This window comes from Lolium perenne, chromosome 1, assembly GCF_019359855.2.
Source record: "Lolium perenne isolate Kyuss_39 chromosome 1, Kyuss_2.0, whole genome shotgun sequence".
Lineage (NCBI taxonomy): Eukaryota > Viridiplantae > Streptophyta > Magnoliopsida > Poales > Poaceae > Lolium > Lolium perenne.
In genome coordinates, this window is record NC_067244.2 from 188,239,625 (window position 1) to 188,256,460 (window position 16,836).

Sequence of the window (16,836 nt, forward strand, 5' to 3'; positions counted from 1 at the left end):
TTGCTCTGGTATCTCGTTTTTGTGCAGAAATCCAACTTTCAGGAAAATCCCCGGAATTTATGTCGAAGGTCTTATTTTTCCAGAAGAATGACGGAGCCAGAAGGGCAAGCCAGGTGGAGGCCCGAGGGCCCCACACACTAGGCCGGCGCGGCCCAGGAGGGGGGCGCGCCGCCCTACTGTGTGGCCCCCTCGTCTAGCCTCCGACGCCCTCCTCTGGACTACTTAAGGGTTTCGATCTAAAAACGCGAGACGAGGAGTCGAAGTCGCCAGAAACCCTCCAGAACGCCGCCACATCGCGAAACTCCGTCTCGGGACCAGAAACTCCGTTCTGGCACTCCGCCGGGACGGGGAATTGGAGGAGATCATCGCCATCATCACCACCGACGCCTCTCCATCGACCAGCAATGTTTCCCCCATCCATGTGTGAGTAATTCCCCCGCTGTAGGCTGAAGGGGATGGTAGGGATTGGATGAGATTGGTCATGTAATAGCATAAGATTGTTAGGGTATAGTGCCTAGTGTCCGTAATTGGTACTTTGATGATATTGTTGCAACTTGTTATGCTTAATGCTTGTCACTAGGGCCCAAGTGCCATGATCTCAGATCTGAACATGTTATTGTTTCATGATGATATGCATTGTTTTATGATCTTACCTGCAAGTTGTATACACATGTCGATGTCCGGAACCCGAGGCCCCGAAGTGACAGAAATTGGGACAACCGGAGGGGAAGGCGGTGATGTGAGGATCACATGTGTTCACAGAATGTTAATGCTTTGCTCCGGTACTTTATTAAAAGGAGTACCTTAATATCCAGTAGATTCCCTAGAGGCCCGGCTGCCACCGGCTGGTAGGACAAAAGATGTTGTGCAAGTTTCTCATTGCGAGCACGTACGACTATATACGGAACACATGCCTATGGATTGCTTAGTACTTGGACACTGTTTTATTATTATCTGCAAATGCCCTGCTTTGATTGTTACATGAGTTTATCTCATCCATGCAACGCCCGTCATCCATCCCTGTGCCTACAGTATTTTAATCCTGCTGTTTACTATAATCACTACTGCTGTCTTTGTTACTCGTTATTTCACTACTGCATCGCTATAAAACTGTTACTACTGATAAACTCTTGCGAGCAAATCTGTTTCCAGGTGCAGCTGAATTGACAACTCCGCTGTTAAGGCTTTCAAGTATTCTTTGTCTCCCCTTGTGTCGAATCAATAAATTGGGTTTTACTTCCCGCGAAGACTGTTGCGACCCCCTATACTTGTGGGTTATCAGCACAACACAAATTTATCAAGAATAATGCATGTGCAAGGTCAATGTGTAAGAACTCCGTATGAACATCTTCCAAATGTGGAAACACAAAAACTCCAAATTGTGAGACGACCATGGTGCCCATCTCATGTAGAAACTCATTTTCATTGTTGCTCTCAAGGCATCGGAAGGAGAAATTGTTCAACATCCTTGAAACAACAAGTGGAGAATTTGGCCAAAACGCATGAGGTAGAGTGTTCAAAATAGCATCAACATGTGTGCACACAAACCATTGGAAAGAGAAATTGGTCATCATATTTGTTGCAACACAAAACATATCATCCAAAAAGTTCACCAAAACAACATTTACACAATCGTGTGTGCCAACAAACCAAATCAAAGAGAAATTGGTCAACTTGTTTGAGGCAACACCAACGGAAAGAATCACATCATCATGCTTGCAAATGGACCACAAGAAAGAGAAATCGTTCGGCATGTCCAATGCAAAGCATGAGAAAGGTATTAGAGCCGGGTTCGATCTTGTACTTCCTTTTATTATGCTCTCAAGAGCTCTCTTTGTCAACTCGTGCTCAATCGAGGTTGACATTGGCATTCTTGTACCTACACACACAATAGACAAAGCAAAGAACGTGTGTGCATGGTATATGAACACACAATCCATCATGATGGTCCATTTCTTTTGCACATCACCATTAGCGTTAAGCCAAGCATCATAATAGATATGGTGAATATGCGGGGTAAACACATGAACATGCTCATCATGGATATAGTCAAAGTCTCCAAAATTTGAGAGAGCTGTGGGGGCAATCTCATTTACAAGCATATTAACATCATTGCAAACCAAGCATTGGAAAGATAAAGTGTTCCACATTTTGGTTGCACTAATGGGAGAGTATTGCAAGCATCTAGAGCAAAACATGTTCAACATTTTATCATTGTTGTCGACCAACCTAGGGAAAGAGCAATTGTTCATCAAGGTTGTCACAACACAAGCATTATCATCATCATTGCAAGCAATACATGGGAAAGAGCAATTGTTCGATATATTGCAAGCAATAGGAGAGAAAGTTAAACTCTCATAGCATGGCATGGTGATATTATCATAAGCAACTAATTCCACATGATCAACAATAGGTGTATCACAAGTATCACATGGGAATGTGAAAGAAGCATATGTCATAGCGATCGGATCATCCAACTCATGCAAGCACTCACAAATCATCATGTCCACTAGGGGGATCATGGCATCATCAACACCTTTGTTGTTACCTTTGTAGTCCCGCTCATATGAGGTAGGTGTTGTGGAAGAGGTAGGCTCCATGTGGCCTCCATGTTCATCTTCAAGCAAGCATGGTGTGATAGCATCATCTTCATGCACCATGTACATCTTCTCCATGATCGGCGTCTCGTCATCCATGGGACCTAATGAGACATAAGAGAACACACTAGAGGTAGAGAGTAAGTTGTTAGAATTTGAAATGGCCTCACATGACCTATCAACTACCACTATCATCTCACTTGGTGTATCACTCATGCTTTCGAAGTGGAGGCACTCAAGCTCACATATAGCGGAGTCACTCATCTCACATATAGTGGAGTCGCTCATCTCACATATATTGGAGTCCCTCATCTCCATGGCAATGGCGTCGTCGATATCCGAGCAACCTATCAAAGAGGAAGACAACACAAGAGGAGTAGAGGTTAATGTGTTGGAAGTCAAAGCATCCTCACTCAACTCATGTGGTGTGTCCCTCTTTCTCTCAAGGTGTTTGAAGTAGGATTTGCACTCGGCTTTGTCTTGGGAGGTCATCTTGGCTACTTGAGCATCTATCTTGGCATAGTATGCTTTCATCTCGGCTTGTTGTTGTGGGGTCATATTGGATAGCTCTCACTTGGAAGGGTGTATATGTATGTGGTGGAAGGAAACTACACAAGTATCTCACCTATCAAGAAAGTATCAGAAAAATGGTTCAAGTCAAGAGCAAAGTCAAATTGTACCGGGGTTAACTACACACACACTCAAAGCACGCGCAAAAGGCTAAGAACTCTATATGGTGGTAGGTGCGGAAGTGGATAGCAAACGAAAAGAACCAAAGAAAATGTCTATTGTCAAATGTGGGTAAGATCCAAAGTCAAATGTCAAAAGCGGTGATCTATGTCAAGGAAACACGAAAACACACACGAGGAAGGATATGGGGTTAGCGCGACCAAGGAAGTGAGCTAAGTAACAAGATGGTCCTAGCGAAGACTATATGCTCGGTGTCATGCCAACACAAGAGAGACCGTAGCTTGGTTGCATATATAAGAAGCAACTAGATTTGCACAAATGCCACTCTTCTCTTTTCTCTCTTTGTGCTTAGAAGCTTTCGACTTCTTTGTATCGGTGGCACACACACTCTTTTTGTATTTCTTTTATTTTTCCACTTTTTTCTATGCTTAAAAGCTTTATTTTTCTCTATGTCACACTTTTTCTTCTTTTGTGTATCTTTCTCACCGAGCTTGCTTCGGAGCTTTGCTCAACACAACGCACACACACATACCCTCTCACGGTCGTGACTCGTGACACTTGTGCAATGCTTCGCAACACTCGGAAAGCCACTCTCAATTGGATAGGTACGCAAAGGAAGAAAGGTTTGGCTACAAAGGGAGGCAAGTTATACCTATTGATGTTAGGCGGTGTCAAGCACATGAACTTGCGATGATTGAAGTGGTGTCGATGATGGTGGTGAAGTTGGCCAGAATCCGGGGTGCCAACGGTGTCGTCACGGTGTTGACGTAGGTGCGGAAGCGGAATAGACAACCGATGCACTCCAAATCGGAAACCGAGCAAATTAAGTCAATGCCTGAAAAGTTGGGTCAAAACGAGCGGTCAAAAGTTGATTTCCAATTTTTTTGAAAATGATGTCAAAATTAGAGTCACAATATTGTGAGATAGCTGTCAAAGTTTGGAGTTAAATGGGCGCCAAAAAGTTGTCAAGATTTGGGGCAAAAAGAGGTTTCAAAACTGTAACTTTGAAACTTGAACAACACGTGGCCGTGGCCGGCACTGGCGGGGTAGGCTTGGCGGCACTGCCGGGGTGCGCAGGCCGGCACTTCCGCCGCTGGCCTTACTCCGCTCCGCTCGCCGCACGCACCCCGCCCACAGCAGACCACCGTCCCTCTCCTTCCGCTCGGCCCGCAGAGCAGCCGCCGCAAGGCCTACCCTAAGCTCGCCCGCCTTGGCCCACCTGCTCGCCAACTCCCGCCGCAGGCCCACGCCCACGCTCGCCAACGGCGCAGCAGCACGCACCCAGCGCCACCAGGCCACGCCCACGCCCCGCACGCTCGCGCACAAGTCGCCCGCCCAGCGCAGCTCGCCAATCCACGCAGCAGCAACATCAACCAGCTCGCGTGCCCGCACCCTGCTCGCGCTGCGTAGAAACAACAAGCAGCGCCTCTGCCCAAGCTGCCCACCCGCTGCACTCTCTCGATTCCTCACACGCGTGCATCAGCAGCCCGCATCATATGGTATCAGAGCATAGGTTGCCACGAAATTGACCCTCTAATTTCACCATTATCGTCTAAAAATTGCCACATAAAAAAATTGCCCAAAAAATAGCTCAAATTTGGATCTCTGGATTTGTTGAGTTTTTTGTGGTTTTGGTCCACAGATCTGATGTTATAGTGGTTGATCTACATCCCCTCCAATTTTCGTGGTCTAATTCTTCCAATTTCTCTTGAATCGGAGCAATTTTTGCCTCAATTTCCGCTGCGTTCCTCGAGCTATTCGTCCAGTTCGTGCTCACCGACACTGCCGGCCAGTGCAGAGCGGCACTGCCGCTGGGCTACCCCGCCATCAAATTCACGCCAATCGCCGCCGTTTCTGCTCAACACTGCCCGCCACCACCTCCTCGCTGCACCCGCCGCCGCTCGCTCGCCTTGGCCAAACCAGGGGTGCGTGCAGCGAGCGGAGCAGAGGAAGGCCAGCGGCGGCAGTGCCGGTCGAGCGGCAGTGCCGTTGTGCACTGCCCGGCAGTGCCGGTCGAGCACGAACTCGATGAACAGCTCCATGAAGTGAGCGGAAATTGGATAAAATATCCGTCGATTTACGGAGATATACAAGGAATTTGACCACGGAAATTTGCAGGGATGTAGATCAACACTAGAGACAACAGATCTGTGGATCAAAACCACAAAAAACTCAACAAATCCTGAGATCCAAATTCGAGCTATTTTTTGGGGCAAAAAAAATTTGGGAATTTTTTTGGGCGAAATTGGTGAAATTGGATGGTCAAATTCGTGGCAACCTTTGCTCTAACACCATATGATGGGGGCTGAGCCCGTGTGGGTTGCCCGATCTCACGAATTCGACCAAGAACACGAGGGGGTGAGGGATGAACACGAGAACACGATGAACACACGCACAAATAACCCGATACAATCCGGTTTGTTCTCGAAGGCCCGAACCACATTCCCGATAGAAGCTCTCAAGGAAAAGACACAAGGTAGAAGTCCCGAGAGAAAAATCGGTGAGTCGAATCCAGGAAATCTAGAAGGGTGAAAAGATCAAGGTTGGTAGAAGTGCAAGCAAAAGACCCAAAGGTAGAAGTGCAAGCAAAAGATCAACAATTGATAGAAGTCACCAAAGAGATCACAAGAATTCGATACGGAGATACAATAGATCGTAATATAAGGAGGGGGTCTCCCTAATCCCAAAGGGATGGCGGAGGCTGATGACGAGTGAAGCACACGTCCGTTGGGAACCCCAAGAGGAAGGTGTGATGCGTACAGCAGCAAGTTTTCCCTCAGTAAGAAACCAAGGTTATCGAACTAGTAGGAGATGAAGGCCACGTGAAGGTTGTTGGTGAAGGAGTGTAGTGCGGCGCAACACCAGGGATTCCGGCGCCAACGTGGAACCTGCACAACACAATCAAAATACTTTGCCCCAACTTAACAGTGAGGTTGTCAATCTCACTGGCTTGCTCTAAACAAAGGATTAAACGTATGGTGTGGAGAATGATGTTTGCTTGCAAAGAACAACAGAGAACAATGATTGCAGTAGGTTGTATTTCAGATGTAAAAGAATGGACCGGGGTCCACAGTTCACTAGTGGTGTCTCTCCAATAAGATAAATAACATGTTGGGTGAACAAATTATAGTTGGGCAATTGACAAATAGAGAGGGCATAACAATGCACATACACAACATGATGACTACTATGATATTTACTTAGGGCATTACGACAAAGAACATAGACCACTATCCAGCATGCATCTATGCCTACAAAGTCCACCTTCGGGTTAGCATCCGCACCCCTTCCAGTATTAAGTTGCAAATAACAGACAATTGCATTAAGTACTGTGCGTAATATAAACAATACAAATATCCTTAGACAAAGCATTGATGTTTTATCCCTAGTGGCAACAACACATCCATAACCTTAGAACTTTCTCTCACTGTCCCAGATTCAATGGAGGCATGAACCCACTATCGAGCATAAATATCCCCTCTTGGAGTTACAAGTATCAACTTGGCCAGAGCCTCTACTAGCAACGGAGAGCATGCAAGATCATAAACAACACATATATGATAGATCGATAATCAACTTGACATAGTATTCCATATTCATCGGATCCCAACAAACACAACATGTAGCATTACAAATAGATGATCTTGATCATGATAGGTGATACGTCTCAAACCTATCTATAATTTCTTATGTTCCATGCTACTTTATTGATGATACCTACATGTTTTATACATACTTTATGTCATATTTATGCATTTTCCGGCACTAACCTATTAACGAGATGCCGAAGAGCCAGTTCCTGTTTTCTGCTGTTTTTGGTTTCAGAAATCCTAGTAAGGAAATATTCTCGGAATTGGACGAAATCAACGCCCAGGATCTTATTTTTCCACGAAGCTTCCAGAAGTCCGAAAGGGAAACGAAGTGGGGCGACGAGGCGCCCACACAACAGAGCGGCGCGGCCAGGGCTTGGGCCGCGCGGCCCTAGCGTGTGGAGCCCTCGTGGCACCCCCTGACCTACCCTTCCGCCTACATAAGCCTTCGTCGATAATAGTTCCAGTACCGAGAGCCACGATACGGAAAACCTTCCAGAGACGCCGCCACCAATCCCATCTCGGGGGATTCAGGAGATCGCCTCCGGCACCCTGCCGGAGAGGGGAATCATCTCCCGGAGGACTCTTCACCGCCATAGTCGCCTCCGGAGTGATGTGTGAGTAGTTCACCCCTGGACTATGGGTCCATAGCAGTAGCTAGATGGTCGTCTTCTCCTAATTGTGCTACCATTGTTGATATACTTGCTTCTAAAGTCGATAGTCTTGCTGCTGATGTTGATCTTTTGAAATAGAAAGTTATGCCTAATGAAAATAAAGATATTAAGTCATTTTCTACAGCAAACGCCATCCAAGTTATAATTAATGAGAATATAAGATTGATGGCCGAATTGGGTGCTAGGTGGGAAAAAGAAGAAAATGCTAAAGATAACAATGTAGCTAAAGTTTGGACTATTACCACCACTAGTAATGCTAATGCTTCACATGTTGCTACACCTCCTACTATCAATGGTAAAATAATTGGTGTTAGAAATGTTTCCACTTCTAATGCAAAGCGTGAAAAACTGCCTGAAACTGTTAAAACTGCTGAAACTGCCTGTGATAAAACTGCTGAATTTTTTTCTAATGTTGGGGACAATGATCCCATTGCTTTAGATCATAATGGTTTAGATTTTGATGATTGTCACATCTCTGAAGTTATAAAGTTCTTACAAAAACTTGCTAAAAGTCCTAATGCTAGTGCTATAAATTAGGCCTTTACGAAACATATTACAAATGCTCTCATAAAAGCTAGAGAAGAGAAACTAAATCGTGAAACTTCTATTCCTAGGAAGTTGGAGGATGGTTGGGAGCCTATCATTAAGATGAAGGTCAATGACTTTGATTGTAATGCTTTATGTGATCTTGGTGCAAGTATTTCTGTTATGCCTAGGAAAATCTATAATATGCTTGACTTGCCACCACTGAAAAATTGTTATTTGGATGTTAATCTTGCTGATAACTCTACAAAGAAACCTTTGGGGAGGGTTGATAATGTTCGCATTACGGTTAACAATAACCTTGTCCCCGTTGATTTTGTTGTCTTGGATATTGAATGCAATGCATCTTGTCCCATTATATTGGGAAGACCTTTTCTTGAATTTGTTGGTGCTATTATTGATATGAAGGAAGGTAATATTAAATATCAATTTCCTCTCAAGAAAGGTATGGAACACTTCCCTAGAAAGAGAATGAAGTTACCTTTTGATTCTATCATTAGAACAAATTATGATATTGATGCTTCATCTCTTGATGTTACTTGATACACACTTTCTGCGCCTAGCTGAAAGGCGTTAAAGAAAAGCGCTTATGGGAGACAACCCATGATTTTACTTCTGCACCTTTGTTTTATATTTGAGTCTTGGAAGTTTTTACTACTGTAGCAACCTCTCCTTATCTTAATTTTGTTGCATAGTTGTGCCAAGTAAAGTCTTTGATAGTAAGGTTCATACTAGATTTGGATAACTGCGCAGAAACAGATTTCTTGCTGTCACAAATTTGAGCAGTAGTCTCTGTAGATAACTCAGAAAAATCTGCCAATTTACGTGAGTGATCCTCAGATATGTACGCAAATTTCATTCAATTTGAGAATTTTCATTTGAGCAAGTCTGGTGCACCTAAAAAATTCTTCTTTACGGACTGTTCTGTTTTGACAAATTCTGCCTTTTATTTCGCATTGCCTGTTTTGCTATGCTTGATGGATTTCTTTATTCCATTAACTTTCAGTAGCTTTGTGCAATGTCCAGAAGTGTTAAGAATGATTATGTCACCTCTGAACATGTGAATTTTGATTATGCACTAACCCTCTAATGAGTTGTTTTGAGTTTGGTGTGGAGGAAGTTTTCAAGGATCAAGAGAGGAGGATGATACAATATGATCAAGGAGAGTGAAAGCTCTAAGCTTGGGGATGCCCCGGTGGTTCATCCCTGCATATTTCAAGAATACTCAAGCATCTAAGCTTGGGGATGCCCAAGGCATCCCCTTCTTCATCGACAACATTATCAGGTTCCTCTAGTGAAACTATATTTTTATTCCGTCACATCTTATGTACTTTACTTGGAGCGTCTGTATGTTCTTGTTTTTGTTTTGTTTGAATAAAGTTGGATCCTAGAATTCATTGTGTGGGAGAGAGACACGCTCTGCTTTTGCATATGGACAAATATGTCCTTAGGCTTTACTCATAATGTTCATGGCGAAGGTTGAAACTGCTTCGTTAACTGTTATATGGTTGGAAACGGGAAATGCTACATGTGGTAATTGGTAGAATGTCTTGAATAATTTGATACTTGGCAATTGTTGTGCTCATAAGGATCATGTTTAAGCTCTTGCATCATATACTTTGCACCTATTAGTTAAGAAATACATAGAGCTTGCTAAAATTTGGTTTGCATGATTTGTCTCTCTAAGGTCTAGATATTTTTTAGTAAGGGTTTGAACAACAAGGAAGATAGTGTAGAGTCTTATAATGCTTGCAATATGTTTTTATGTGAGTTTTGCTGTACCGGTTCATACTTGTGTTTGCTTCAAATAACCTTGCTAGCCTAAGCCTTGTATTGAGAGGGAATACTTCTCGTGCATCCAAATCCTTGAGCCAACAACTATGCCACTTGTGTCCACCATACCTACCTACTACATGGTATTTCTCTGCCATTCCAAAGTAAATTGCTTGAGTGCTACCTTTAAATTTCTATCCTTTGTCTTTGCAATATATAGCTCATGGGACAAATAGCCTAAAAACTGTTGTGGTATTGAATATGTACTTATGTATCTTATTTCTTATTAAGTTGCTTGTTGTGCGATAACCATGTTCCTGGGGACGCCATCAACTACCCTTTGTTGAATATCATGTGAGTTTCTATGCATGTTCGTCTTGTCTGAAGTAAGGGTGATTTATCATGAGTTGAATGGTTTGAGTATGCATATTGTTAGAGAAGAACATTGGGCCGCTAACTAAAGCCATGATCCATGGTGGAAGTTTCAGTTTTGGACAACCATCCTCAATCTCTTATGAGAATATTATTTGTTGTTGAATGCTTATGCATTAAAGAGGAGTCCATTATCTGTTGTCTATGTTGTCCCGGTATGGATGTCTAAGTTGAGAATAATCAAAAGCGAGAAATCCAATGCGAGCTTTCTCCTTATACCTTTGTACAGGCGGCATAGAGGTACCCCTTTGTGATACTTGGTTAAAACATATGTATTGTGATGATAATCCGTGTAAATCCAAGCTAATTAGGACAAGGTGCAGGCACTATTGGTAATCTATGCATGAGGCTTGCAACTTGTAGGATATAATTTACATAATGCATATGCTTTATTACTACCGTTGACAAAATTGTTTCTTGTTTTCAAAATAAAAGCTCTAGCACAAATATAGCAATCCATGCTTCCCTCTGCGAAGGGCCATTCTTCTACTTTTATGTTGAGTCAGTTTACCTACTTCTTTCTATCTCAAGAAGCAAACACTTGTGTTAACTGTGCATTGATTCCTACATACTTGCTTATTGCACTTATTATATTACTTTATGTTGACAATATCCATGAGATATACATGTTATAAGTTGAAAGCAACCGCTGAAACTTAAATCTTCCTTTGTGTTGCTTCAATGCCTTTACTTTGAATTTATTGCTTTATGAGTTAACTCTTATGCAAGACTTATTGATGCTTGTCTTGAAAGTACTATTCATGAAAAGTCTTTGCTATATGATTCAGTTCTTTACTCATTGTATTTACCATTGCTTCGAATCGCTGCATTCATTACATGTGCTTACAATAGTATTGATCAAGATTATGATAGCATGTCACTTCAGAAATTATCTTTGTTATCGTTGACCTACTCGGGACGAGTAGTAGGAACTAAGCTTGGGGTTGCTTGATACGTCTCAAACGTATCTATAATTTCTTATGTTCCATGCTACTTTATTGATGATACCTACATGTTTTATACATACTTTATGTCATATTTATGCATTTTCCGGCACTAACCTATTAACGAGATGCCGAAGAGCCAGTTGTTGTTTTCTGCTGTTTTTGGTTTCAGAAATCCTAGTAAGGAAATATTCTCGAAATTGGACGAAATCAACGCCCAGGATCTTATTTTTCCACGAAGCTTCCAGAAGTCCGAAAGGGAAACAAAGTGGGGCGACGAGGCGCCCACACAACAGGGCGGCGCGGCCAGGGCTTGGGCCGCGCGGCCCTAGCATGTGGGGCCCTCGTGGCACCCCCTGACCTACCCTTCCGCCTACATAAGCCTTCGTCGATAATAGTTCTAGTACCGAGAGCCACGATACGGAAAACCTTCCAGAGACGCCGCCGCCGCCAATCCCATCTCGGGGGATTCAGGAGATCGCTTTCGGCACCCTGCCGGAGAGGGGAATCATCTCCCGGAGGACTCTTCACCGCCATGGTCGCCTCCAGAGTGATGTGTGAGTAGTTCACCCCTGGACTATGGGTCCATAGCAGTAGCTAGATGGTCGTCTTCTCCTAATTATGCTATCATTGTTGGATCTTGTGAGCTGCCTAACATAATCAAGATCATCTATCTGTAATGCTACATGTTGCGTTTGTTGGGATCCGATGAATAATGAATGCTATGTTATGTTGATTATCAATCTATCATCTATGTGTTGTTTTTGATCTTGCATGCTCTCCGTTATTAGTAGAGGCTCTGGCCAAGTCGTTACTTGTAACTCCAAGAGGGAGTATTTATGCTCGATAGTGGGTTCATGCCTCCATTAAATGCAGGACCGTGTGACAGAAAGTTCTAAGGTTGTGGATGTGCTGTTGCCACTAGGGATAAAACATCAATGCTATGTCTAAGGATGTATTTGTTGATTACATTACGCACCATACTTAATGCAATTGCCTGTTGTTTGCAACTTAATACTGGAGGGGGTTCGGATGATAACCTGAAGGTGGACTTTTTAGGCATAGATGCATGCTGGATAGCGGTCTATGTACTTTGTCGTAATGCCCAATTGAACTTCACACTACTCATCATAACATGTATGTGCATTGTCATGTCATCTTTATTTGTCAATTGCCCAACTGTAATTTGTTCACCCAACATGCTATTTATCTTATGGGAGAGACACCACTAGTGAACTGTGGACCCCGGTCCATTCTTTTACATCGAATACAATCTACTGCAATACTCGTTCTCTTGTTTTACGCAAACATCATCATCCACACTATACATCTAATCCTTTGTTACAGCAAGCCGGTGAGATTGACAACCTCACTGTTAAGTTGGGGCAAAGTATCTTGGTTGTGTTGTGCAGGTTCCACGTTGGCGCCGGAATCCCTGGTGTTGCGCCGCACTACACTCCGCCGCCATCAACCTTCAACGTGCTTCTTGACTCCTACTGGTTCGATAACCTTGGTTTCTTACTGAGGGAAAAACTTGCCGATGTACGCATCATACCTTCCTCTTGGGGTTCCCAACGGACGTGTGCTTTACCGTCACAAGCAGCAATAGGCAGCTCACAAGATCTAAACATTATAGCACAAGAGGAGAAGACAACCATCTAGCTACTGCTATGGACCCATAGTCTAAGGATGAACTACTCACGCATCAGTCCGGAGGCGGGCATGGTGATGTAGAGCCCTCCGGTGAGGATTCCCCTCTCCGGCAGGGTGCCGGAGGCGATCTTCAGAACCCCCGAGATGGGGTTGACGGCGGCGGCGTCTCAGTAACTTTTCTCGTATCGTGGCTCTCGGTACTAGGGTTTTCGCGACGGAAGGATTATATAGGCGAAGGGGCAGAGTCGGGGGACGCCCGAGGGGCCAGGGGTGGGGCCGCATATGGCGGCGCGGCCAGGGGTGGGGCCGTGCCCACCTATGGTGTGGCCGCCTCGTGGCCCCTCTTCGTCTCCTCTTCGGTGTTCTGGAAGACTCCGTGGAAAATGCATAAAAATGCATAAAAGTGATATACAGTGTATATAAAACATGTGAGTATTGTCATAAAACTAGCATGGAACATAAGAAATTATCGATACGTTTGAGACGTATCAAGCATCCCCAAGCTTAGTTCCTACTCGCCCTCGAGTAGGTAAATGATAAAAAGGATAATTTCTGAAGTGACATGCTACCATCATAATCTTGATCAATACTATTGTAAAGCATATGAGATGAATGAAGTGATTCAAAGCAATGGTCTATAGTTTGTTAACAAATATATAATGACTAAACAACTGAATCATATAGCAAAGACTTTTCATGAATAGTACTTTCAAGACAAGCATCAACAAGTCTTGCATAAGAGTTAACTCATAAAGCAATAGATTCTTAATAGAAGGGTTTGAAGCAACACAAAGGAAGATTTAAGTTTCAGCAGTTGCTTTCAACTTTCAACATGTATATCTCATGGATAATTGTCAACACAAAGTAATATGATGAGTGCAAATAAGCAAGTATGTAAGAATCAATGCACACAATTGACACAAGTGTTTGCTTCTAAGATAGAAAGAAGTAGGTAAACTGACTCAACATAAAGTAAAAGAAAGGCCCTTCGCAGAGGGAAGCAGGGATTACTCATGTGCTAGAGCTTTTTATTTTGAAAACATGGAAACAATTTTGTCAACGGTAGTAATAATTCATATGTGTTATGCATAAAACCTCCTATAAGTTGCAAGCCTCATGCATCAAATACTAATAGTGCCCCCTCCTTGTCCTAATTAGCTTGGATTTCCATGGATTATCATTGCATTACATATGTTTCAACCAAGTGTCACAAAGGGGTACCTATATGCCACCTGTACAAAGGTCCAAGGAGATAGATCGCATTTGATCTCTCAATTTTGATAGATCTCAACTTGAGGACATCCATACCGGGACAACATAGAAAACAGATAATGGACTCCTCTTTTATGCTTTAAGCATTCAACAACAGATAATATTCTCATAAGAGATTTGAGGATTAATGTCCAAGCTGAAACTTCCACCATGATACATGGCTTTGGTTGGCGGCCCAAAGTTCTTCTCTAACAATATCCATACTCAAACCATTTAACTCATGGCAAATCTCCCTTACTTCAGACAAGACGAACATGCATAGCAACTCACATGATATTCAACAAAGGTGTGACAGGTTGATGGCGTCCCCAGATAACATGGTTACCGCTCAACAAGAACTTATAAGAACTAAGATACATAAGCGACATATTCTTTACTACAATAGTTTTTTAGGCTACTTTCCCATGAGCTATGTATTGCAAAGACAAGGAATGAATTTTTTTAAAGGTAGCATGCAAGCAATTTACTTTGGAATGGCATAAAAATACCACATAGTAGGTAGTTATGGTGGACACTGATGTCTACTTCCCCCTCCTTTTCCTGTAGACAGTGTTGGGCCTCCAAGAGCAGAGGTTTGTAGAACAGCAGCAAGTTTTCCCTTAAGTGGATCACCCAAGGTTTATCGAACTCAGGGAGGAAGAGGTCAAAGATATCCCTCTCATGCAACCCTGCAACCACAAAGCAAGAAGTCTCTTGTGTCCCCAACACACCTAATAGGTGCACTAGTTCGGCGAAGAGATAGTGAAATACAGGTGGTATGAATATATATGAGCAGTAGCAACGGTGCCAGAAAATAGCTTGCTGGCGTGTAGTTGATGGTGGTAGTATTGCAGCAGTAGTAACGCAGTAAAACAGTAAACAAGCAGCGATAGCAGTATTTAGGAACAAGGCCTAGGGATTACACTTTCACTAGTGGACACTCTCAACATTGATCACATAACAGAATAGATAAATGCATACTCTACACTCTTGTTGGATGATGAACACATTGCGTAGGATTACACGAACCCTCAATGCCGGAGTTAACAAGCTCCACAATTCAATGTTCATATTTAAGTAACCTTAGAGTGTAAGATAGACCAATTCGACTAAACCAAGTACTAACATAGCATGCACACTGTCACCTTCATGCATATGTAGGAGGAATAGATCACATCAATACTATCATAGCAATAGTTAACTTCGCAATCTACAAGAGATCATGATCATAGCATAAACCAAGTACTAACACGGATGCACACACTGTCACCATTACACCGTGTAGGAGGAATAAAACTACTTTAATAACATTGCTAGAGTAGCATATAGATAAATTGTGATACGAATACATTGCAATCATAAAGAGATATAAATAAGCACCTCACTATGCCATTCATCAGTGAATAAGTATTCTGTGAAATATAGCCTAAGAGACCCACACGGTGCACACACTGTCACCTTTACACACGTGGGACAAGGAGTCTCCGGAGATCACATAAGTAAAATTCACTTGACTAGCATAACGACATCTAGATTACAAGCATCATCATATGAATCTCAATCATGTAATGCAGCTCATGAGATTATTGTATTGAAGTACATAGGAGAGAGATGAACCACATAGCTACCGGTACAGCCCCGAGCCTCGATGGAGAACTACTCCCTCCTCATGGTAGCAAAGCGGTGATGAAGATGGCGGTGGAGATGGCAGCGGTGTCGATGGAGAAGCCTTACGGGGGCACTTCCCCGTTCCGGCGGCGTGCGGAGAACAGAGACTCCTGTCCCCCAGATCTTGGCTTCGCGATGGCGGCGGCTCTGGAAGGTTTCTGTGGGTTTCGTCGAACTTATCAGGGTTTTCGCGACGGAGGCTTTAAATAGGCGAAGAGGCGGCGCCAGAGGGTCGAAGGGGTGCCCACACCATAGGGTGGTGCGGGCCCCCCTGGCCGTGCCGGCCTAGGGTTTGGTGGGCCTGTGCCCCCTCCCTGGTGGCTCTCGGGTGTTCTGGATGCTTCCGGGCAAAATAGGAACCTGGGCGTTGATTTCGTCCAATTCCGAGAACATTTCGTTACTAGGATTTCTGAAACCAAAAACAGCAGAAAACAGGAACTGGCACTTCGGCATCTTGTTAATAGGTTAGTTCCAGAAAATGCACGAATATGACATAAAGTGTGCATAAAACATGTAGATAACATCAATAATGTGGCATGGAACATAAGAAATTATCGATACGTCGGAGACGTATCAGCATCCCCAAGCTTAGTTTCTGCTCGTCCCGAGCAGGTAAACGATAAACAAAGATAATTTCTGGAGTGACATGCCATCATAACCTTGATCATACTATTTGTAAAGCATATGTAGTGAATGCAGCGATCAAAAAAATGTATATGATATGAGTAAACAAGTGAATCATATAGCAAAGACTTTTCATGAATAGTACTTCAAGACAAGCATCAATAAGTCTTGCATAAGAGTTAACTCATAAAGCAATAAATCAAAGTAAAGGTATTGAAGCAACACAAAGGAAGATTAAGTTTCAGCGGTTGCTTTCAACTTGTAACATGTATATCTCATGGATATTGTCAACATAGAGTAATATAATAAGTGCAATATGCAAGTATGTAGGAATCAATGCACAGTTCACACAAGTGTTTGCTTCTTGAGGTGGAGAGAAATAGGTGAACTGACTCAA